This window comes from Haemaphysalis longicornis, unplaced genomic scaffold (genome assembly GCF_048455015.1).
Source record: "Haemaphysalis longicornis isolate Haplotype H1 unplaced genomic scaffold, Haemaphysalis longicornis Haplotype H1 scaffold_5, whole genome shotgun sequence".
NCBI classification, from domain to species: domain Eukaryota; kingdom Metazoa; phylum Arthropoda; class Arachnida; order Ixodida; family Ixodidae; genus Haemaphysalis; species Haemaphysalis longicornis.
This window is the reverse complement of record NW_027526385.1, coordinates 146,516,061-146,540,278: the sequence shown is the minus strand read 5'-3', so window position 1 is coordinate 146,540,278 and position 24,218 is coordinate 146,516,061. Positions and strand designations below refer to the sequence as shown.

General features: G+C 43.3%; 1 long non-coding RNA gene across 1 annotated transcript in view; it reads left to right on the top strand.

Annotated features, from left to right (window-relative positions):
* The window catches only part of LOC144139436 (uncharacterized), a 37,480-nt gene extending 13,554 nt beyond the window's left edge, over positions 1 to 23,926 (top strand). Inside the window, exons 2-3 of the long non-coding RNA XR_013316206.1 lie at positions 22,758 to 22,847; positions 23,741 to 23,926. This is a non-coding gene — a long non-coding RNA (uncharacterized LOC144139436). The remainder of the gene's footprint in view (positions 1 to 22,757; positions 22,848 to 23,740) is intronic.
* The last annotated feature ends 292 nt before the right edge of the window (positions 23,927 to 24,218 follow it).

Genomic DNA, 24,218 nt, shown 5'->3' with positions numbered 1-24,218 from the left:
ACGTCGTCAGCGGCGTGCGTTGGCGACTCAGCGGCGTTATAGCGGCTTGATAACTGCGTGGTGTACACGTGATACTACAAACCCGATGGAAGAGATGGAAGAGAAGGCGGCGAGGCGGTGGGCTGCGGGGGCCGAGCGCAAGCGCCGCAAGCGGGCCGACAACCGTGCATTCGCACTTTCACATTCTCCCCCTCGGGAAAATGCGGGGGAATTTTTTGGAGTAAACAAGGCTTTCCTTAGTCATTAAATACATCTGGAGCGTTTCAAAATATAAACTAATTGTTCTTTTTACCTCGTCTGACACTTTTCTGGGACATTTCATAACTCATTCAAGCTTAAGACTTAGATACACAAGTTTGTGCAAATTATGACCCACGTATTTCAAACATAACAGAAACTGCAAGCATGAGCATCCTTCATACTCATCGTAATAGATTACAGTGCACTCGTCAGCCTTTAGGAATTCCGGAAATATAATTGCAGAGCTCTTTTGATATTTTAATATATTTGATTGTCCTACAATTAGGTACGAACTAAATTTAACTTTCTCTCAAGGTGCACTATCGAATCACCAAACATTTTTATAATGAACTGGTGTTACTTTTTTTAACACTAAATGACCAGTGCTCTCATGAAAGGTTAAAAAAAAGACTAACGCAAGCAACAAATAAGAAATATACTAAAACTAATCCAGAAGGTTTTCCAATTTGAAGTTGCCCTAATACGCCCTATACATAATTGTAGTATTACCCATACTAGAATAGCTGCGGTTAGAAATATATAAAAAAACTTGATGTAAATTCCTTAATAGCCATTAGCCGTTTTTATGACTATAGTATATGCGCGTGTGTCAGAAACTTTAGTTGTTTCTAAAACAGCGGAATGACTATCTTATTTTATTGTAGATGCCTATTTATATTGACACCAATTTAAACACTTTTTGTAGAAACGTTAAACTACCAAATTTTTTCCCAAATGAAGAAATTGTGCTATTCGGATTGAGTATGCCAGGATTCTTGAAGGGAAAAAAATTAGCACTCACTTTATGCCTAAGTCGTTGAGGAATAAAATTTTTTTTTGTCCACAAAGATCTTGGCCCCTGCAGATTATCTAGATGTGTTAAATTGCACAGTTTTCTTCGTCCCTGTCGCAAAGTATTTCGATATTTCCTGGTATAAAATGCTTGAAACACATAAAACGATTCCTTAAGACAAATAAAATTTAAATGAAAGAAACATTGTAGCACAGCTTCTTGTTCTCACCGATGTGTCCGCAACGCTAAAACGCCCAGCATGAAAGTTAACTTTTCTGACAATTATGATTAATGTTCGTGGGTGAAGTGAGCGAAAGAAGTCTTCAGCGGCCGGAATCAATACTTGGTCTCTTGAGTGGTCAAAGCTGTGTCGAAATGGAGACAACAAAATAATACAACGCAAAGAAGCTTCGCGATAAACTATCGCCGTCGTTGGAAACAGCGGTGCATAATTTTTTTTACTGTGTCGCTATGTATTGTGAACCAAAAGCAGCAACTGTTTACGTTTTACTGCAAAGCAATATAAAACAAACAGGAAATATGCTCATCCGCTTGTGTAGAACTGCTTAGGGTACGACAAATCTGGGGTTAAAATCATTGCCGAAACAAAGTGTAGGCATGGCTAGTTTTTTACATTCTTTTGATTGGTGTTTTAGCACATCTTACTCTCTAAAGAAGGACCATACGGAAGACTTTAGAGAGCAAACATGATTTAATGCTTGTGTATTGTCAATGATATCACTAGAATTTGCTAATCTTGTGCTATAATATTTTCGCAACTGGAGAACTGATTTAAGATATTGCATTTACGACATCATATTAAAAGAAAAAGGCTCTTTAAAGATGATAATAGGTGTAAGTATTGACGCAAACTGCCTGAAAATACACAACAGGTTCAGCTTGGAGGTAAATAACATAATAAGTTAGGAATATGCTCACTGCCCATTTTGAAGAGACCTAGCTTTTTTAGGAATTTGGCCTAAAGGATATCTTTATTTAATGAACTAAATTAAATATATATCACAAACCTTGTGTGTATTCAATACTTTACCTTTATGCCAAATATTTTCAGCGGTACAAAAATTGAAGACTGACGAGTGCGGTTCCGAAACACCTATATTGCGAACATACATCGAGCTATTTCAGATTTTTTTTAGAAGAACGCATCCAAATAAAACAGGAAAACGGCTTAGAATATAATCAAATTGGGTTTCTTTATATTTTTATAAGGGCAAAATTATTTTTTTAATTTACCTGCTTAGCAAAATTTTCGTATTTACGGCTATTCATGCGAAGTGAAACATAAAAAACTTTTGGACTAAAAATTTTCTCTTTGCACAAAGCATTGAGTCATCTTAGCATTTCATAATTACTCTAAAGCTGAGAGTGCTGGAAATAAAAAAACGACACTAAAAAACACACAATATCCAGAACGGCAGCTTTAGTTGTATTTCCATGCCTTCAAACCAACTTAGCCTCCAAGCCATCTGTGTGGGCAAAATGGTGAATATTTATGGATAAACCCAGCGCACTAAAAACAACCAATGATGAACGTGAGCAAGAAACTCGGAGCCCCTTTCATCAAATCAGAAAGAGGGTTAAAATGGACACCTCTATCTTAGCAAAATTGGGTAAGACACGATTGCGATTGAGTTGTTTAAATTATATTTTCTCCAAAGTTCTAGAAAGGGGAAATGGACAAGTTCAAATTCAAACTGGTTTAACAATGCCAGAATTGTGCAATAGTTATGATGCACATTTATTTGATAAGGCGATGCATTCAAGCTTAATTCCGACCACAGAAAGTGCTTTTAGCAGTGATTCCGTGTAAGCTTGAGCTTGGTCTTGGGGAATCAGCAGATGAATAACAAGCAAAAGATGACAGCGGCCCATCTTTGCGAGAAGAGAGAGCGCGAAACCCGCGCAAGAGGGTAGATCATACCCTGTAGTCCTGGGATGGCGTCCTACCAGCGCTCAACTCTAGTCCAGACCATCTTCCAGCAGCGTCAAGAGCTAGCGTCGCAGCCTGTCCTAACTGTACTGGGGGAACAAATGGCATTTAAGAAGGTCTCTTGGTCCTAGAAAAGAGATAGCACAGCTAAACCAGCTGCAGCCTTGCGCACGAAACGACCTAATTATTTCTAGCAACACTTAGCAAAACTGGAGAAGATGCGCCGACCCTCAGCTCCGCGGTTTCTCCAGCCCTGCATCACAAGGACAATTTTTCGTTTCTATATAACAATAAATCAATCAATCAATCAATCTATCAATCAATCAATCAACCTTGATTTTCGGTGCCCAGAAACAAACCTTAAGTCTTGGTGCTGGCCCATCACATACAAAACATTAATAAAATAAACGTAAAACAGCACGGCACAACACACAAAATCATCGATATGACAGAAACAAAAGTAAAAATACTTACAGAAATTCAGAAAAAAGCAAAACAAAAACAGTGTTGCAAGCTATGGCACTCGGCCAACGAAACGTTCAAGGCACTTGAGGAAAGGAAATATACAACAAAATGCACAGTGCACATTATAGAGACGGAGTGTACATATAAAAGTAGAGTAATGTTTTTAGTAACTCTGGAATGAAGTATTACCTTAAAACTAGCGATGCCTTTGCGATGTCCCGTCTTGTCGAGACACACAACAAACACGACCAAAAGTTTGACAGAAAAATAGCGAAAAAGCAATGGCAGGAATATAGGCATAAATGATCATAAATAATAATAATAATAATATTAGTCAATCAATCAATCATGTTTATTTACGTGCCCAGGAACATCCAGAGGCCTTAGTGCTGGCGCACGGGTAGTTACATGAAAACCAAATACAAGAAACATATAGCAAAAAACAAACAAGCGACAAGACACACACAAATTAGAGTAGTGGAAATGAGAGAAATAGAGCACAGGCAAAGCCTGGGTACAGGTAAAAAATAAAGAGGATGCCTATGTTGCTCTGCCTGTCGTAAAGGCCACACGACAGGCAGAGCAACAAAGTTTGACAGTAATACAACAAAAACCACGGCAAGAGTGTAGAGAGAATTGATACGACGAACAAATGACAGTAAACTGTTTCAAAAATAGGCAACTATCAGTTGGATAGACACAACCACACAAAAACCAAATTCCAGAAAAACAAAGAACGACAGACATATCATAGGTGTTTAACATGCTGTATTCAACAGCGCTGTACGGTAAATTGTAAAGGATTTATGAAAGATGTCAAGGCGTTCAAATAAGCGGTTGTAACAATTCTGTATTCTGCGCACAGGAGAATGATAGGAGTTGCGCGCAGCGGCCAAGAACGGGCGATGCGACCTGGTGGGCCTTTGTCGTACTCTAAACTCTAAACAGTTAAGCAGGTCTGCGCAAGAAAGGTCACTATGAACAATTTTGTAAATAAATGTAAGGTCCGCACGCATACGTCTGCAGTTCAAGGAAGGGACTATGGGTAAGTCAGAATCGGGATGAAAACTGTGATTGTGATGACGGTGCTTAAGTATGGATAAAAAAAAATTCCCCGCATTTCCCCGAGGGGAAGAATGTGAAAGTGCGAATGCAGGAGTTGAATTTGCGCGGTTCGGTAATGTTCGCGAAAGAGAGATCACACACACACACACAACTACAAAGAAAGAAAGATGCATTCATTCACAGACACCTATTCGTGCTGTCGTTTTACTTGATTGCTAGAGCGGATCTCAGCTTTGAAATTTCGTGTCAGTACTCCTTTAGGCGGGTGCATTAGCCCTTCTCACGCCCGATTCATGGCCAATCCCCCACGTGGGTATGTGCCATGCACAGACACCTATTTGTGTTGTCGTTGTACTTGATTGCTAGAGCCGATCTCAGCTTTGAAATTTCGTGTCAGTACTCCTTTAAGCGGGTGCATTAGCCCTTCTCACACCCCATTCCTGGCCAATCCCCCACGTGGGTATGTGCCATGTCAGCGGCCAGGCAGCGCGCGCCCATCTCCCCCCGTTGCCAAGGAAGACGAGGAGATTCCTGGCCAATCCCCCACGTGTGTATGTGCCATGTCAGCTTCCAGGCAGCGCGCGCCCATCTCCCCCCGTTGCCAAAGAAGACGAGGAGCGCGCGCACCCGCTGCTGTTGCTATGCGGACGGCGGCGGAATGCGGACGGCGGTGGACGATTCAGGCTCGCTTAAGAAGTGCATTCGCACTTAAAACTTCTTCTGCACACGTTCTAATAATTCACTGCTAAATAGCATTGTATAATCAATCAATCAATCAATCAATCAATCAACCTTTATTTTCGGTGCCCAGGAACAACCCTAAAGTCTTGGTGCTGGCACACCATATCGAAAACAATAATAAAAGAAACGTAGAACAGCACGGCACAAGACACAAAATCCTCGATATGACAGAAAAAATAAAGTAAAAATGCTTACAGAAATTCAGAAAAAAAAGCAAAAAAAAAACAGTGTTGCAAGCTATAGCCCTCGGCCACCGAAACGTTCAAGGCACTTGAGAAAAGGAAATATACAAGATACACAGCGCATATGATAGAGACAGAGACTATATATAAAACGAGAATTTAGATTTCTGAAAAGTTACAGTGCAATAAAGTATTAGCGTAAAACGAGCGATGCCTTTGCAATGTCCCATTTTGTCGAGACACACAAAAAACATAGCAACACGTTTGACAGAAAAATAGCGAAAAAACAATAGCAGGAAGAACAGACATAAATGATCAGACCAACAAATCGCAGAGATAATAAAAATGACGAATGAATCAACCAATTAATTGTTTAATACTGTATCCAGGAACGATGTGCTGGTGTGTAAAGAAAAGTGCATATCTCAGAAGAATATAGAAAATGGCATTGCTTAGTCTGAACGAGAATGAGACACTTTGAGATACACACACGCCGACACACGCACATGACCCGTGCACATATGCAAACAAGGCAAGTGTAAGACATGATTAAAACTCTGTACACTGAAACATGTAAACCGGAAAAAAGATATTAGCTAAAAATCACGCCACAATGAAGGCATAAAACTTACATACACAAGTGAATCATCGAAACAATTAGCTTACATACATAGATAAACCTCACCCCGGTAGCATAAAGTGTGTGAGTTGAAGTTACATACTAGGGCAAGCAAACTACTCCTGGTTTGTTAAGCTACGCAGATCCTTACAAAAAGCTGGAAAGGGACGATAGAATACGTCCAAACTTCCTGCGTGCATATTGTATAGGTGCTGAATGCGTCCCAGGGGACTCTTGACACGGGCACGGACATGAAATGGTCTAGGTGCCCTGGTGTTGCCTGTCGGGGTTCTCAAATTTATGGCACCCAAAAACTCTGTACAATCAATGAGGCTGTGGACCAGTTTGTACAAGAATAAAAGGTCAGCCTTGGCCCTCCGGCTGTGTAGTGGGTCCATAACAAGCAAGCTGGCGGCATCAACACCAGGATAATCTTTAGCCTTCGCAGTAGCGTACCTATGTTTTAGTATTGAGAGAAATTTAGTTTGCACTCTCTCAATGGCCGCCGCGTTGGACCGACACATTGCATTCCAGACGACGGATGCGTATTCCAATAGAGGGCGGCACCTTGAGGTATAGAGCTGAAGAAATGTGTCTGGATAGTTGAATTCTCTGGAGACACGACATGTTGCACCTAGTGTTCGCAAAGCACGACTGGTAATCACATTAGTATAAGCTGTATATGTGAGCTTAGAATGAAACAAACCTCCGAAGTCTTTGATTTGGCATACCCGATTCAGATCTTATGCGATAGGTGAAATTGATATCATGTTTTACGGGTACACGACGCCACTGTGGTTTTTGCTCTGTTGAATATCAACTTATTTCTGGTGCACCAGTCCGAAAACGCGGAAATATCACATTGCAGTTGTGCACAGTCTGAGATGTTGCCAATCACTTTGAATATTTTTATATTGTCTGCGTATAGCAAGAACGATGAGTACTGAATTGCTGTCAAAACATCGTTGACAAACAGTGAAAACAAAAGAGGACCAAGGACACAGCCCTGAGGCGCCCCGCTGGTGGCTGAGTACGTTTCGGAGTGTTGCCCGTTACAGTGAACGTAGCAGTGACAACTGGTGAGGTAGTCACGAAGCAGATCCAGCAACGGATCAGGAATGTCAAGGTGGGAAAGTTTTCTACACAACAATGAATGGGAAACCACATCGAAAGCCTTGCTAAGGTCTCAGTACACCACGTCAATTTGGCCTCGGATTTCCACTGCTTTGATGCATGTTTCATAAAAGAAACTAAGTTTGTAGTGGTCGAGCGGCCACGTATAAAACCATGTTGATTTGTAATAATTTCATTTCTTACTCTGGATGTAATGAGGGAATGTCTTAGAGATTCAAAAATGTTAGAAGCACTGCACAGGAGCGAAATCGGTCCATATTTTTTACATCTGTTTTTGACCCGGATTTGTGTACAGGTGCAACTTTAGCAATTTTCCAGTGGTTAGGAAACGTGCCTGTAATAATACAGTTGTTAAACACGGATACATGCACTGGAGCAAGGATAGGACTGAAAGCCTTGAGTAGAGCCATGGTAATGCCATCTGGGCCACACGCTAGCGAGGGCTTCACGTCCCGTAGGCTTTTTATCACGCTTTCCTAGCTTACAAATGCCGTGCTTGGTGCCATACCGCAAGAATTGGAGATCGGAGCTGACGGAACGTCGCAGGTATCCCTATACACCGTTTTAAACTGCTGAGCGAACGCAGCAGGGACGTCATCGATGATTACTCCATCGGAGTTAAGAAGAATAATGCATTAAGTGTTATGCTGGGGTGATTTACTGCGGACATATTTCCATAAATCTTTGGGGTTCCTTCTAAGATTGCTTTCTATGGACGTAATGTATGCAGCCCAATCACGATCATACAGTTTTTTACAAAGTGACCGGTATTCTTTAAATTCTAACTTCCATTTTGTCTCCCCAATTTTTTTAGCTTTCCTGTGTGCACGCTATTTGCCTTTTAGTGCCGGCTGGAGTTCTCTCGAGAACCAGAAAGGATACTTCAAAGATTTGGATTTCTTTAGTTGTATATATCTGCGCATACCTTCTTGCAGTACTTTGGTTAATTCGCTGGCCTAAAATTTTGGGTCATTTGACGCGAGGATTGCCGACCAATCAAAATTTGTCAAGTACTGGTAAAAACTAATGTAGTCACCCGCAGCAAAATTATAGCGGGGGAGTTCGGAAACACGTGGCTTGGCCTTTTGCACATCACTTTAAATAGGTAGTACTACAGATAAGGGTGGATGGTAATTGTCCGGGGTAACCAAACCAGTAGGGCTTCTGTTGACACTGGTTTTTTTGATGTTTGAAAAACAAAGGTCAAATAAGCTCCCAGCACAGTTCACAACGTGGTTGCACTGTTCAAGACCAGTAAATGAAATAAAGTCCAGTAAGGCTGAGGCCTTTTGATGAACGCAGGTATTGTAATGAGAAATACTAAGGTCACCCCATTCGATTCCCAGCGAGTAAAGTCACCGAGAATCATGATACTTTGTCTAGGATAAGAGAATATTACATTTTCTATCGATGTAAACAAGTTTGAAAAGAAACCAGAGCTATGTTAGGAGCTCAGTAAAATGCACCAAGCAGGATGCGTTCGCCACCGATGCAACACAATTCAACCCAGACAGACTCATCCTCTGTCTCCACGTCTGCGCGCCTCACGCATCTGAATGAGCTATTGACGGCTATCAAAGCTCCCCCTCCCGTGCGTGTGGCACGGTCACTGCGGAACACGTTGTAATAAGGCGTAAAATAATCTTTAGACGAGATACTGGGTAAGAGCCAGGTCTCCTTAGGAACAACGAAAGAAAAGATTGAGGAAAATACATTACAAAAAACTCGTTAGCTTTAGTCTTTAGACCACGGACATTTTGATACAAAATGTTAAGAGACCTATTCATGAGTGACCTGTTCATTTTATAACTCAGATGCGTGCAGCTGACAATCATGAAGAATTCCCTGGAAAGGTTTAAAGAGGCAGTTTGTCGGCCATAGGGCCGGGTACTGCAGTTTCTAAAAGGATTCATCGTCTACTGCAACATCAAATGAGGCATAGGATTCGTACTTGGTTTTCAGACGTTTGCACGCTAACGGTGCGATCGCCACGATGGAAATATATGCCAACACCTGGGAAGGCGATGCTTCAGGAGCCAGATTTGTTACGAACAGCGCCTTCGATCGCCGATGTTGACTGGCGACCGACAACGTTGTACTTGTTGCCAGTCCAAAGCACGCACGTGATCGTTCCTTCGTTGGACGGCGAGAGCCTGTTGCCTGTAGAAGTGGTGGGCTCTCACCAGTGGTGGACGATTCCGAAGGCGTCTCCGAGGCAGCAGTTTCTGGCGCTTTCGGCTGCAATAGCCCCATGGGCCTGCATACAGACGGGGAGAGCGCCGGAAGCGGTGACGATTTGTGACCGGGCGGAAAAGCACAGGCGGACGCCTTCGGCAGCGGTACCGCACCAGCAGAGCCCGGCTGCACAGGCCACACAGGCCTACTGGTACTGGCCGCCAGAGTAGGAAACGACGTTGATTCAAAGCGCTGACGCGTCAGCTCGTTGCGAAGCGTATGCACTTCCTGCGGCAGCGATTTAACAGCAGCTGCGTGTGCATCTGCCTTCGCCGCCGCCTCCCTGCGCATCCGTTCATTCTCCGGCCTCCTTCAGTTGGGAAGCCTGATCTGTCAGAAAGGAGATTCCCTCGAGCACGCGAACAAGCAGGCTGCGCAGGGAACCTGCTCAAGGTCGGCCGGTTCCTTAGGAGGGGCGGCCGCTGCCGTCGTCGCCACCGGCGGGGTAGGGGAATGCGCCGCGGCTGCTTCGGCTCCGTCGGTCAAGCCGATGTCGCGGGTAGGCCGAGGCGAAGCGGCGGCACACTCACACTTATTGCAGGTAAACGGCCGCTCCCCAGACTTCAGCATAATGAGCTCATCTTCCGGCCAGGTGACACACTTCACATGAACACGTTTCCGACAGTCAGCACAGCGAAGAAACTTTTGTTTGCCAATACTGCGAGTAGAGGGAACACGTATCCATCTTCGGCGCCATCTTGGCGCTGAGTACGGATAATAATATTAATATTCAATCAATCAATCAATCAATCAATTTATTTTCAGTGCCCAGGAACGACGGTGATGGCTTAGTGCTGGTACACTAACAAACATAAAATCAAACAAAATGTCATGATATACATACAACAGGTATCACTAAAAGTACGCTACACTAATAGATGCACAAAGAACGGTAGTAACAATGATATTACACTCTATGGACGGAAGAGTTAGCCACAAATAATGTACTAGTTAAGTGAACATACAGCCAATTAGCAGATATTGAGGTAAGGCTAAAAGCTATACAACTCTAGGAGTTGAATTAAATGCAGTAACGAGCAAACAAAGGAAGGTGGCATAGCAAGATTATGGGAACAGAGTAAGACATCATATTAGCTACAAAGAGCACTACTCAGCCCTGCACGAAACTGGGCCAGGGAGCCAATAAAAAATCCAATTTGTCCCCAAAAAAGTTGTACAAGCTTTGCAGTCGGTAGACAGGCGAGTGACGACTACTAGTTGCACCAGTATGAAATGGATAGCGCGATCGCGTGCACTTCTGGGGAACTCGGAGCATAAGCTGGGACAGAAGTTCTGGGCTGGAAATGACTCCGTGTAGTAGCTTGTGCAAAAAAAGAAGATCAGCTCGGTCACGCCTAGAACTCAAGGGAATAAGCTTAGGTAGCTGATGTTGACTAGAGGACGAAACAGAACTGCGTCCTAGCCGGCGTTTATATATTGACAGGAATTTTTTGTGCACTCGTTCAAGATACTGGTGGTTGGACTGGCAGGTTCCATTCCAAACGACAGATGAGTATTCTAATTTGGGGAGGCAAACTGATGAGGAGAGCTTTAAAAAAGGAACAGGAGAAATGAAATCTCTTGTAAACCTGCACACCGCACCCAGAGAGCGGAGGGCCCGCCCGACCATCTGTCGTATATGGGGAGTGAAACTAAAGGAACATAGAGAGTCCTAGAGTCCAAGGTCTCTAACCTCGGAAACTTTTGACAGAACAGCATTATTAAGCCTGTAGGAGAATTGGAAGGGATGTGTTTTCGGCTGTAGGTGATAACTTTGGTTTTATTAGAGTTAACAAATATTCCCTGCTCAGCACACCAGCGCGCGAAAGATGAGATGTCATCTTGAAGGGCGAGGCAGTCCTCTGGGCAATTAAATATTTTGTAAACCTTTATATCGTCAGCATACAAAAGGAAAAACGAGCTCTTAATAGAGGTAGATACGTCGCTAATGAAAAGAGAGAGCAAAAGAGGGCCCAAAACGGACCCCTGAGGTACGCCGCTGGTAGGAATGAAGTCGACAGATCTTTGGCCATTTACAATGACATAACAGCGTCTGTTAAGAAGATAGCTGCCTAGTAAGGCAACTAGCGGAGCATTGACACCACAGAGCAACAGTTTTTTGAGCAACAGTGGATGAGTAACAAGATCAAAAGCCTTACTTAGACCACAGTAGACTGCGTCAATCTGGCCTGGGTCTGTGACTGCTTTGGATGCATGCTTCATAAAGAAGGTAAGGTTAGTTGTCGTTTACCGCCCAGTTATAAATCCATGCTGATCGGGTAACAACGAAATTTTTACGCAGGACGACAAAACTGTGTGTAACGAGGACTCAAAAAGGTTTGACGCGGCACAGAGAATTGAAACCGGCCGGTAGTTCGTTGGATCTGTGCGGTTGCCTGACTTAAAGATAGGATATATTCTAGAAATTTTCCATGCAGCTGGAAATGCGTTAGTAGTTAAGCAGTATATGAATATAGATGTTATAACAGGAACTAGAATATCTTTAAAAGCTTTAAGTATGGCCGCAGAAATGCCATCTGGGCCAGACGATAAAGAAAGACGACAAAGTTTCATGTGCTTGAGGCTTTCGAATACAAGCTTCTCATCAAGAAGAACTGAACCTGCCTTACGCACGCTGTTGATAAATCGAGATGTCTCATTGTCTCTGGGAGGTGCGAAAGTGTTACCAAAGTGACGCGCGAATGAATTGGCTACATCAGTTACCTCAGCCCCGGAAGAATCAACTAAACGACTGCGATCATCTGCGTTATTTGAGTGGGAACGAATAAACTGCCAAAATTTTGAAGGGGGACGCGTTGCACTAATCTCCAAGGACTGAAGGTAGGAACTATAGTCTTTTTATAGAGCTTTTTACACGTTGAACGGTGAGTTCGAAACTCTTCCTTCCACTTATCGAGGCCAGAGTCACGTGCCTTTCTATGAGCGCGATCTTTCAGCTTAAGGGCAGCTCGGAGCACACTGGAGAACCAAAAAGAAAGTTTCTGCGAGTTTTTGCTCTTTGGAATAAACCGGTCCATACCATTCTTTACAATTTCACTGAAGGAGTCGACTTGCACGTCAACATCAGAGTGGATCAAGAGTGTGGACCAATCGGCAAAGGAAAGATATTGGTATAAACCTACATAGTCACCCCGCCTGAAGCAATAACAGCGAGGGGTAGAGTATGAGGATGGAGCTTGTCACGCTGTACGGATAAAGATGCGGAAATGAGAAGTGGAGGTTGAAATTTTTCAGGACAGACAACACCAAAGTCTGAATGAAAAACTTGCACATTTAAAATGTCCGTGAAACAAAGGTCTAAAATGCTACCAGTGCAGTTCTTGGTACGATTTAACTGGTGCAAAGAAGTAAATGATGAGAAATCAAGAATCATGCTGCACTTTTGTTCATTGTTATAGTTGTAGTGAGAAAAGGTATGGTTATCCCATTCAGCGCCTGGTGTGTTGAAGTCGCCCAAGACAAGCAGCATGTGATTGCTGTTAAGTGCAGATGCTTGCTCGATAGAAGAAAGGACACTATTGAACACCGAAGGGGTGGTATCAAGGGGAACATAGAACGCCCCCATAAGGAGATTCTTGTATTAAAGGAGGCGCACATTAAGCCAGACACATTCCCCTTGCGTTTCAAGCTTCGGACGTCGAACGCATTGGATCAATCTCTCTACCGCCACAAGAACACCTCCGCCTTTTTTCTTAGAGCCTGCTGCATTTCTGTCAGGACGATAAACTTGACAATTAGGAGGAAAATACTGAGCGGAGGAAATGTCGCTTGAAAGCCAAGTTTCTGTGATAACAATGATTGGGTATGTAGAGGACAGAACATTCGCGAAAAACTCAGAACATTTAGTACGAAGCCCGCGGCCATTTTGACACAATATTTCAAATCTAGCTTTACTTTTTGTCATCGAGTGGAACGGAGTTGGTGTTGGGGGAAAGAATCATGTCCGAAAGAAGTATACCTCGAAAGGGCTTGAACAAACAGTCCGAGGGCCAGGTGCAGGGGTAACATAAACGCTGAAAGTACATATCGTCGACACCGACACAGAATGATCCATACGTTTCAAACTTGGTCTTAAGTCGGTGGCAGAATAGCAGTTCAACGTTCACTGAAGACAGGTGGGCTTGGAGCTGCCCCGTCGTCGTACTTGGACTTAGTTTCGACACGAAAACAAGCTTGGGGCGCTTCGGTGGATTTACAACAACCAAGCCAGTCGAGTCGGATGATCCAAGTAAGGCTGGTTCCTTGCTCTTCGTCGTCCGGAGTCCACAACTGGGAGATGGTACGTTTACTGAAGCGGTGGGCAGCAAGGCAGGCGGTGGAGGCGTCACAGATGTCATTGCCGCTGGCGCGCTTGGCGACAGGTGTGTGGGAGGTCGGAGAGGTGTTGCAGCGATGGAGTGTGTCGGCTTCGATACACCGACACTTTGAACACAAGCCGCCGCAGAAAAGTTGGGGTTGGGAGGTGTAGTACCCGGAGGCCGTATGGATGCGGCGCTCAGCGACAACTCGTCGCCCAGGCGTCTAACCTCCGATCGGAGAGCGGCGATGGTGTCCGTCTGTTATGATAGCGCGCGTGCGTTCTCCCTGCGGAGCCGGTCATTGCACTCACGAAGCTCGGCGACCGAGTCGTTAAGAAACGAGATCCCTTGCAGCGCCTTGAGTAGGAACTCCCGCAAACCTGTTTCTCCGTCCCCAGGAACGACCAGAGGAGAGACGGCGGGAGCGGCGAGATGCCCCGAGGCAGGAATGCGGTGGCTGAAAATCAGTCGCCCGGTGCGTCGCGAGGCCTACCTTTGCCATCCACAGTCGCACATCGGTTGCATAAGAACGGCTGAGCACGAGACTGTAGAAGCTGCAGTTCTTCGTCCGGCGCAGCACCACACACTTGCCATCAGCACGTCGTTTGCACGAAACACAGCGTTGATATTTCTGTCTACCATAGAAAACCGCGGAGCATAATACACATGTGTCTGTACTGGGCGCCATCATGCGGCGAAAATAATAATAACAACAACAATAATAATAATAATAATAATAATAATAATAATAATAATAATAATAATAATAATAATAATAATAATAATAATAGTAATCAACCAATCAATCAAACAATCATTTACGTGTTTATTTACGTGCCGAGAAACAGCCAGAAGCCTCAGTGCTGGCGCACGGATAGTTGCATAAAAACAAAATACAAGAAACATATTGCAAGAAACAAACAAGCGACAAGACACACACAAATTGAAGTATTGAAGATGACAGAAACAAAGTACAGGCGGAGCCTGGGTACAGGTAAAAAGATAAAAAGAAGATACCTTTGTTGCTCTGTCTATTGTAAAGACCACACAACAAGCAGACCAACAAAGTTTGACAGCAATACAACAAAAACAATGGCAAGAGCTTAGAGACAAACGATAAGATGAAGAAATGACAGTAAACAGTTTGAAAAATAGGCAGCTATCAGTTGGTTAGACACAACCGCAGAGATAAGAAATTCCAGATGAAAAAAAAACGAACGAAAGAGATATCGTTGATGTTAACATGCTGTTTTCAACAGCGCAGTACGTCGAATTGTAAAGGATTGTTGAAAAATGTCAAGGCGATCAAAGAAGCGGTTGTAACAATTCTGCATTCTGCGTACTGGAGAATGATTGGAGTTGCGCGCAGCGGTCAAGAACGGGCGATGCGACCTGGTGGGTTGTTGCGGAACACTAAACTCTAAACAGTTAAGCAGGTCGGCGCAAGAAAGGTCTCATGAACAATTTTGTGACGGAATGCCAGATCTGCACGCATACTTCTGCAGTTCAAGGAAGGGATGGAAGGAACTATGGGTAAGTCAGCATCAGGACCAGGAATGTGATTGTGGTGACGGTGCTTAAATATTGATAAAAACGGCTTGTGCACACGTTCTATTAAATCGCTACCAGATTTGGAGATGCCGTTCCAGGCAACAGAAGCATGCTCTAACTGAGGGATACATACTGCATTATATAGAATTAGAAATGAATCTGGAGAACAGAATTTCTTTGTAATCCGACACGCATTTCCAAGACTTCGGAGCACTCGCCGGGTGATTAGCCTAATATGAGATGAAAAAGAGATGGCACTGGCGAAAAGCACCCCGAGGTCCCTAATCTCCTCAACCCTTTGCAGAAGAGCTCTCTCAATATTGTAGGAAAACACCAGATGGGGGGTTTTCCGGAGTGTAGGTGACAACCTTTGTTTCAGCCATGTTTAAAATTAGGCATTTTTTTGCACCAGACTGATAATTCCGACACATCCCTCTGCAAGGCACGGCAGTCCTGAACACCACTGATTTGCCTAAATAGTGTGACATCATCAGCAGAGAGAAGAAAAGAAAAGTTTGTTAACAGAGTTGACACAACGTTGATAAAGATAGAAAACAATAATGAACCCAGCACGGAACCCTGAGGTGCACCACTTGTTGCAGGGTAAACAATAGACATTTTGTAGTTTACATCTACGTAAAAGGACCGGTCAAGGAGATAGTTGGACAACAAGGAAACAAGGATTGCATCTACACCGCAAGCTTGTTAATGGTTCACCTCATCAAACGCCTTACTGAGGTCAAAATAAATAACGTCCAACTGGCCGTTTTCACTAACTGCAGCCGAAGCCTGTGTCATAAAGCTTGCAAGATTTGTGACCGTCGATCGACCCGATAAAAAGCCGTGGTGATTTTGTATCACAACATTCTTGACGCCGGCCGCAAGAACTTTGTGCAGAGCTGACTCAAAGAGTTTTGAGGCGACACGAAGGAGTGATGTCGGGCGATAGTTAAAAACAGCTGACTTATCACTAGACTTACATATTGGAAAAATTCGAGCGATCTTCCATGCACGAGGAAAATTGCCGCAAAGTAAGTAGTTATTTTAAATGGAAGTCAGGACAGGCACAAAAATAATGCCGTAAGCCTTCATGAGGGCTGCTGGTATTCCATCTCCACCACAGGAAAATGATGGTTTCATCCATTTAAGGCTATCATTGACCGGTTTTTCGTCGAACATGGGTGTATGAAAGTCTGGCATTCTATGGAATAATAGGCGTTCGTCGTTAGCATCAGATAGTTGAAAGACAGAGTGAAAGTACTGAGCAAAGCTCGTGGCAACATCCTCAATGTGTTCATTATCGGAATTAGGCAGGTTACTGTGCTCTTTAGATGCCTTAGAACGGCCACGTACATACCTCCAGAAGTCAGCAGGTTTCTGAGACGCAGGAGCCTGTATTTACTCTATATAGAGCTGGTGGTCACGCCAGTACAGGCTTTTACAAAGTGAGCGATACCGGTTAAACTCAGCTTTCCACATGTCAAGCTGAAAACGCTTGGCCTTTTTGTGGGCGCTGTCTTTAGTTTAAGCAAACTTTGAAGTTCTTTACAGAACAGTTGGGAAATTTGGAATGAACAGGTTTGTAAAGAGGGATGTACTTTTTCATGCAACTCCTGACAATGTCGGTAAAACTTCGAACCTGTTCGTCAACATCATTGACATAGAAGACACTTGACCTTTCAGCGGATGAATAAAAGTGATACAGCCCAGCATAATCTCCACGCTTGAAAGCATATCGCGGGAGTGCACAATCGTCAATACCACCATCCCTATGCTGGGCAGTGACCGAGACAGAGACAATAGAGGGGGTGAAACTTGTCGGGGTGCACAAGATATATTTCGGAGGCACACACTTGTACGTTTTTTAAGATTGAGAAGCACACATCTCGAACATTACTACAAGATTTTCCTATGCGGCAAAACTGTTGCATGGAGGTGAACGATTGAAAATTTAATAACTATCTGCATTTCTGAGCTGCATAATGGTTTTTGTGCTCAAATTAAAGGCTGTTCCAGCGAATACCTGGGGTGTTGAAGTCCCCAAGTACAATGAGCTTATTGTTGGAGTGTGCATTTAAATAATATAATAATAATAATATTCTTTATTGTCCTTTTATTTACAAAGTAAAATGGCAGGCCTGTCGAAGCCAATATAGGCTTATGTGACTAGGCCTGGCAAGCCGGCGAAGCGAAAAAAAAGAAAGCAATAGAGTACATGGAAATACGAAAGTTCGAACAGAATATTTACAAAGTCAATAAACTAAACATAGCGTAAGCATAACGCAAGAAAATCATCGCAGAAAAGAGATAAGAATCCACCTAAGAACACTTCCATAACTACAAGACGCATATATAATACTTATATATGTAACCAAAATGTCAGGCACAGAAATTAACAAAAGGTCAATAGGGCTTTTTTAAGTGGTTGTTTTGATTGTGCGGGAAGGGCTTCTTAGGGTAAGTCATTAAATTTGGCACATAAACACTTCTACTTGCCATACCATACGATGTACGGGAGCAGGGGACTGAAAAGCGAGGCTGATTTTTTACAGGCCAGTAGAATTGACTTCATGCTTAAAATCAGGCAACCAAAAATGTTTAACAAAAACTGGTTGAATAAATAAAGTATGAAATGATGGCAAAATAAGAGTTTTGAATATATGCTGCACATGTGTCAACGGCAATCCATAACTTATAGATAACTATATATTTTTCAATAGGCTGTTCACGCGAGATTTCCAACGGGATGAACAAAAATAAAAAAAATGGTTACCCCTACCTGAAAACACTATAGGCGAGGGCATGCGTAATACTTTTCTTGATGTGAAAGGGAACGAAGATTTAATGTTGTAAAGCACACAAGCCACATTTCGGAGTTTTCCACAGATATAAGCTAAGTGTTCATGCCAAGACAATGCGGAATGAAAAATAATGCCTATATATTTATAGTATCGACATAACTTACAATTTCACACTCACATGAGGTGCACTTGTGATCGCGTATGTAAACAAGAGCCTTAATCACAGTAGTTTAAACAAATTACGGAAAAAGATTAGCTTCGTTTTACGAGAATTGATTTTAGGGCGATTTTCGGAGAACCATTGCACAGCATTACAAATGTCATTTTGAAGCATGTTTATCGCCGTTTCATAATTCACATGTTTAGCAACCAAGACTATGTCGTCTGCGTACTGGTAAACTATGCTTTTAAAAATTGACATGGAAAAATTATTCATGTAAATGTTAAAAAGCAAGGGCGACAAAAATGGAACCTTGTGAAACACCAGCACGTTGAGATACTGGTCTACTGAAATGAAAATGATCATCAGAAGCAACAACCTGAGAGCGCTCCGAGAGATACTTACACAGAAGATCAGAAACTGGGCCACGGAAACCCAATAACTACAATAACTACAGTTTCCTTAGCACCAGATTATGACACACCGAATCGACAGCTTTAGAAACATCTATAAATAAAGCACATGCAAATAACTTACTATCAACAGCGCTGAACTGGTCAAAAGCACATTCTTGTAATAGCGCAATTGTGCCACGGCCTGACACGAAACCATACTGCCGAGGCGACATAACCGAAAATTTTTCTAGAAATGAAGACATAATTTGTAAAAGCTATTTTTCCAGAATTTAAGAATGGGCAGCATTGATATGGGCCTATACAAGTTGACTTTATCCTTTGGACCTGCTTTATAGAGAGGCTTAGCGATGGCAGTTTTTAAGTTGTTAGGAATGTCTGCGCCATTATAAATCCATTAGGAATGAAGAGAAGAACGTCCGATAAAACATCGAAGTTCCTGCAAAGCGTCTCTATCCTTATTCCATCACAACCAGGGGCCTTATTTGTTCGAAAACTGAACAGCATGGACCTCAGCCCGGATTTAGTGAGGCAATGCAGAAACGTCGATGAAGGAACGGATAATTTAAGTGAGCAAGAATCAAGTAAAGGCGAAGTATTATCAGGCGTGATACGGAACGCATGATTAATTGTGTCCGCCACAGTTTCCGCATCATACGAAAAAGCTTTGAAGACTGGGAATTACTTGTCTTTCCAAGAAACCTGTTAATAAATGTCATGTCTTCGCTGGGTTTTTTGCATACTAGCTGAATTTGTGAAAGAAATGTGCACGCTTGGAAGATCTTAGAAGAGCCACAACTCTGTTGCGAGCACGTTTGTAATATTCGCACAGAGCCTCATCTTTAGGTGCGTGCTTTACCCGCTTCGATAGGCAATCCCTATGCGAACTAGCTTGCATGACGCCCGCGGTTATCCAACTGTAATCTTTACGCCGCTTCCTAATCACAGAAACAGTACTTGAAGCCTGGAACCGTTTAAGATGATCGATAAGCCTGCGTACACTGTTCCAGGAGACGGGTTATCTGATACGACCACTCGAAACTGGAAATCAAACGGTCAAACATGTTTTTATTTAAAAATAAAAACGGATATCTTGAGAAACAGGTACCCTGCCTACCTGATAAGTAGGCGCAGGAGAACTAGCAGATATTCGACATGCCACAATGTAATGGTCCACCAACCTTTGGGCGATGAAGAAAGACGAAAAAGAACAATTTTCAGCCCCAAAGCGATATGATCTAAACAATATATAACGAGTTTCCCGCTTACAACTTCTTCGCGAGTGACAAAATTGACTAGACATTCAAGGCCAGACGAACAAAGTACTCCCAAAAAATCTGCCACTGCAGGTTGGGCGGGATGTAGTAAATTTTTATTCAAGTCACCCGTTAAGCACATTTGATATACTGCACCAAAACTTTTAAGTAAGGTGTACAATCAACTAAAAAACTGGCAATACTACTAAAGGGAGGGCGAAAAATTGATAATAGCGCCATTGAAATAGTACCATAAGCTACGTTAATGGCTAATAATTGTGCATGTGCCAAAGTTGCATCCGGTGGCGTCACTACAATGTGCTGGCGAATGAAAATGGCAATGCCGCCCCCACGACAAAATGTACGAGTGAAAAAATGCGAGCTGAAACTTTGCAACTAAAAAAAGCCAGTAGGTGGGTTTATATTTTTTTCGGTAAGAACAAAAATATCAGCGAAGTCAGCTGCGGGTTTTGCAAGACTGCGGAATTCGTCCCAGTATTTTCGAAGACTGCAAATAGTATTGTTAACAACTATTGGATCCTGCTCAGATCTATTACTTAACGAGTGGCCAAATGCGTTGAAGTCGGAAAATTTAAGGAAGTTAACTTACATGTTCTTTAAATAATTTTTGCAATGTCAGCGATTTTGACAAGTGGAAGGATGGGAACATTTTTGTTTTTTTTTTGGCGTAGATTTTGCAACTCTTGACCCAACCGAACTTGTAGCCGTTCTGTGTAGCTGCCGTTCTGGTGTGCCAGAACAAGGCACGGTTCCGCTTGGTCAAGTTTTCATTGAAAGACAATTTCGGCAGCGCGCCTGATTGATGCAACAAGCGCAGCTCGCCGCGTGCTCCAAACCAGAATTCCATGCAGCGGACGGACACAAATCGCACAAGAATCGTAGGCGTTGTGTCACGCTTGCCGGCAAGCCTGTGCGCGCTAAGCACATCAGAAGTGCAAAGTCTGATAAGTTCAGTTTATCAGCAAGATGAGATACGTTTTGCTGCAAGTCCTCTTCCTGCTCCACCGGCATCCCATAGATCTCTAGGTTTGCCCTCCGACTGTATTGTTCAGTATCGTTGAGTTCATCGTGCAGACGTTCTATCTGAGCTGCTTGTTCATGGACAGCAGTTTTCAAGTCGTCCACCTCCTTAGCACACCGGGAGACTTGTTCATGACACCCCTTGCCCTGAGCAAGGAACGTGTCATATTGCGAAGACATGAAAGAAACTGAACCTTCTAAGTCGTGGACTTGCGCAGATAAACCAGCGAATTCCCTTTTAAAGAGCAGCAAGGAATATACTTTCTCATGGAGTGCTGGCAACATTTCTAGGCTCCTATGCTCCGCAGCTATGAAAGCACTGCACATTCTGAGTCAGGTGCTCAACCTCAGGAACCCCATCGGGGTAGGAGCTGGAAGCCTGGCGTTTCTTACTACAGGTCTTGCAAACCCACACGTCCTTTTTTTCCTCACCCATCGTAGTGAACGTGTTTGGGGCAATGCCCGAGCAGTTCTGACCGAGGTGATAGAAGTAATTACAGTCCCAGCATTTCATGCATCTCCCGTCGTACGGTAGAGAATTCGGGCACCCAATACACATTTCATCTCCTGCCATTGGGAATACCCGACTCAAATTCACACAGCAAAGGTGCAGTCGGCGGCAAATAGAAAAATGATTTCAAGCCTAATGTAGAACACACCATTTATTACCTGTCAAGTAGAAGGCGTGATGACGGGGCAGAGGTTCGTCGCCCACTGAGAAGGGGGGATGGAAACCACCCGCTGATATAGCCGGTCTGACGCTCGAATGGTCAGGTGATGCGCTGAACTGCGGCCAGAAGTAAGGCGATGCGCAGCTTCGTCAAAGAAATGCGCATCAAGTGTCTCTTTGCTACAGCAGGGACAGCAGGCCCCAGAAGACGCCAAAAACACGGTCGGACAGCGAATCCAGGAAATCCAGAAGTTATGAAGAAAATTCAAGCCTTGTGGAGCAGGTTCAGCACGGCAGTAGCCAGGTACTCGGTCGAACGGCGAGGCCACCAGGAAATCTGTGAAGTAGAAGGCGTGAGAACGGGGCAGAGTTTTGCCGCCCACTGCGAAGAGGGACGAAAACCACCCGCTCATATAGCCGGTTCGAAGCTCGAACAGTCAGGTAATACGCAGAACTGCGGCCAGAAATAAGGCGATGTCCAACTTCGTCGAAGAAATGCACATCAAATGTCTCTTTGTGACAGCAGGTACAGCAGTCCGCAGAAGATGCCAAAAACACGGTCGCACAGCGAATCCAGGAAATCCAGAAGTTATGAAGAAAATTCAAGCTTTCCGGAGCAGGTTCAGCACGGCAGTACCCAGGAACTCGGTCGGACGTCGAGGCCACCAGGAAATCTGTCAAGTAGAAGGCGTGAGAACGAGGCAGAGTTTCGCCGCCGACTGCCAATAATAATATTAATAATATTAATAATATATTAATAATAATATTAATAATAAAATAATAATAATTATACTATAGTAACAATATAACAACCCTAATTTTGTGCCCTGTGTTTGTGAAGTGTTGGCTTTTCTGCAGTGCATTTTGGATACGACACCACTATCAGTGATTATGAGAAATTTCGGTTTCACTGTAAATAGAAATTATACCTTGTACATTGGACTACCACTCCTAAGTCAATTCTGTGGTAGCTATGAAATAAAAAAAGCGAAAACTGATATTGCGCATCTTTCTTGAGAACAAAACGTTTGGAGAATTAATTGTTATATTAAATAAAGCTCTACGGGCGGTGCAATGTACTTGATGGTATAACAAGCCTAGTGCCACTGTTTTCCTCCTAGATGCATCACGCAAGACGACGACCACTGAATCGCCTTATCCTAGTACTGAAAGATCGAATCACATTCTGACAAGAACTACTAAGCGACCCGGTACGTAATATATGTATAACTATTTCAGTAGCATAAAAATAAAAATGTGTTTTAGACAAACAAAAAAGGGTACCTTTCCAAGCATGGGCGAATGATCTAGCCGAATTTTGAAAATACCGAGGTTGAATGAGACAAGAATTTATCACCTTGATTAATCGCTATAATCTTGTTATACTGACCTGGGGTAATGATAGCGTATGATTAAGGAAATTTAGCAGTAGTAGTACAAGGCTATTTCTTCAGACTCATTGTTGCGCAGATCCTGTCCTAAGCAAGATAGCCAGAAAATGTTTTATAAATGTAACCGTACGCCGTAGGTCGGTAAACATGTAACATGTCGTCAAGCCGTGTTTGTTTAGAGAACGCACGCGGTGCAGATTTTGTGCTTTCCGATGAACCCTACAAGCTTTCAGGCACTATAACATCAGAAGTTCACGTAAATTATTCATGGGTATCGCTGCGACAACTTGGATTCAGGTTTCCCCAAGCAACACACTGGCCACCACAACCGCCACATTGGGCCTGCTGGAACCACGTAAATTTGCTTATAGTAGCTATAAAAGAAAAGGGGTCGGTGTCTCTTTTGAAAACCAATTCTGCAGCTTCCTGTGGCGACGCCTAATATCTAAGTACGCTTTCAGGTTTTTATAATATTTATTCTTGTTGTTTGACTTGAGCTTTGAGCTAGACCATCCAACTGCTATAAAATATAACCCGAAAGAAACCACTTCATTTAATTGGGCAAAGAAAAGCTCCACTGGCTTTAACCTAAAATATCCTCTCCACCTAATCTACCCTGTGTCCTAGGCAAAGAATCTCGTGTCGGTTTTCTTATGACAAAATTTTCTGTTGTGTTCCTTCTTTAAACACAAGCGCTGCACCATATTTTTCAGCACCACAGGTAACGGACAACCGAGCCGGATAAAGTTCTCGCCACCAAGGGGGGCAGCTGAAGTTAACGGCTGGACATCAAGTTCACTGAAAACATACCAAAGTCCCTACGCCTCTTACGAAGCATTCAAGAAATGTGTATGCTGGGTAGTACTAAAAATAAAAACGAATCCGTGAGAACACTGAAAAGCGGATGTTTAAGTTACCTCAATAAATGGTTTCAACACCACCAAAAAGGAGCGACTTTGTGCACACAGGCATTTCTGTACTTCAAAATGGCGCTTTGCCACACAGAGGATACGCATCATTGACTGAAGAAGCGCTTACGTACGCGGTAAATGAAGAATGAATACCGCCTGAAAAAGTGCCGGTTAACTAAAGTGGGCTTCCAGAAGGGATTTAACGGTGTTTTGCAGCGTATGGATTTTCTCAATAGTGCCAGCACTGAAACGCACCACTGCCAATTTTCGCCACACATAA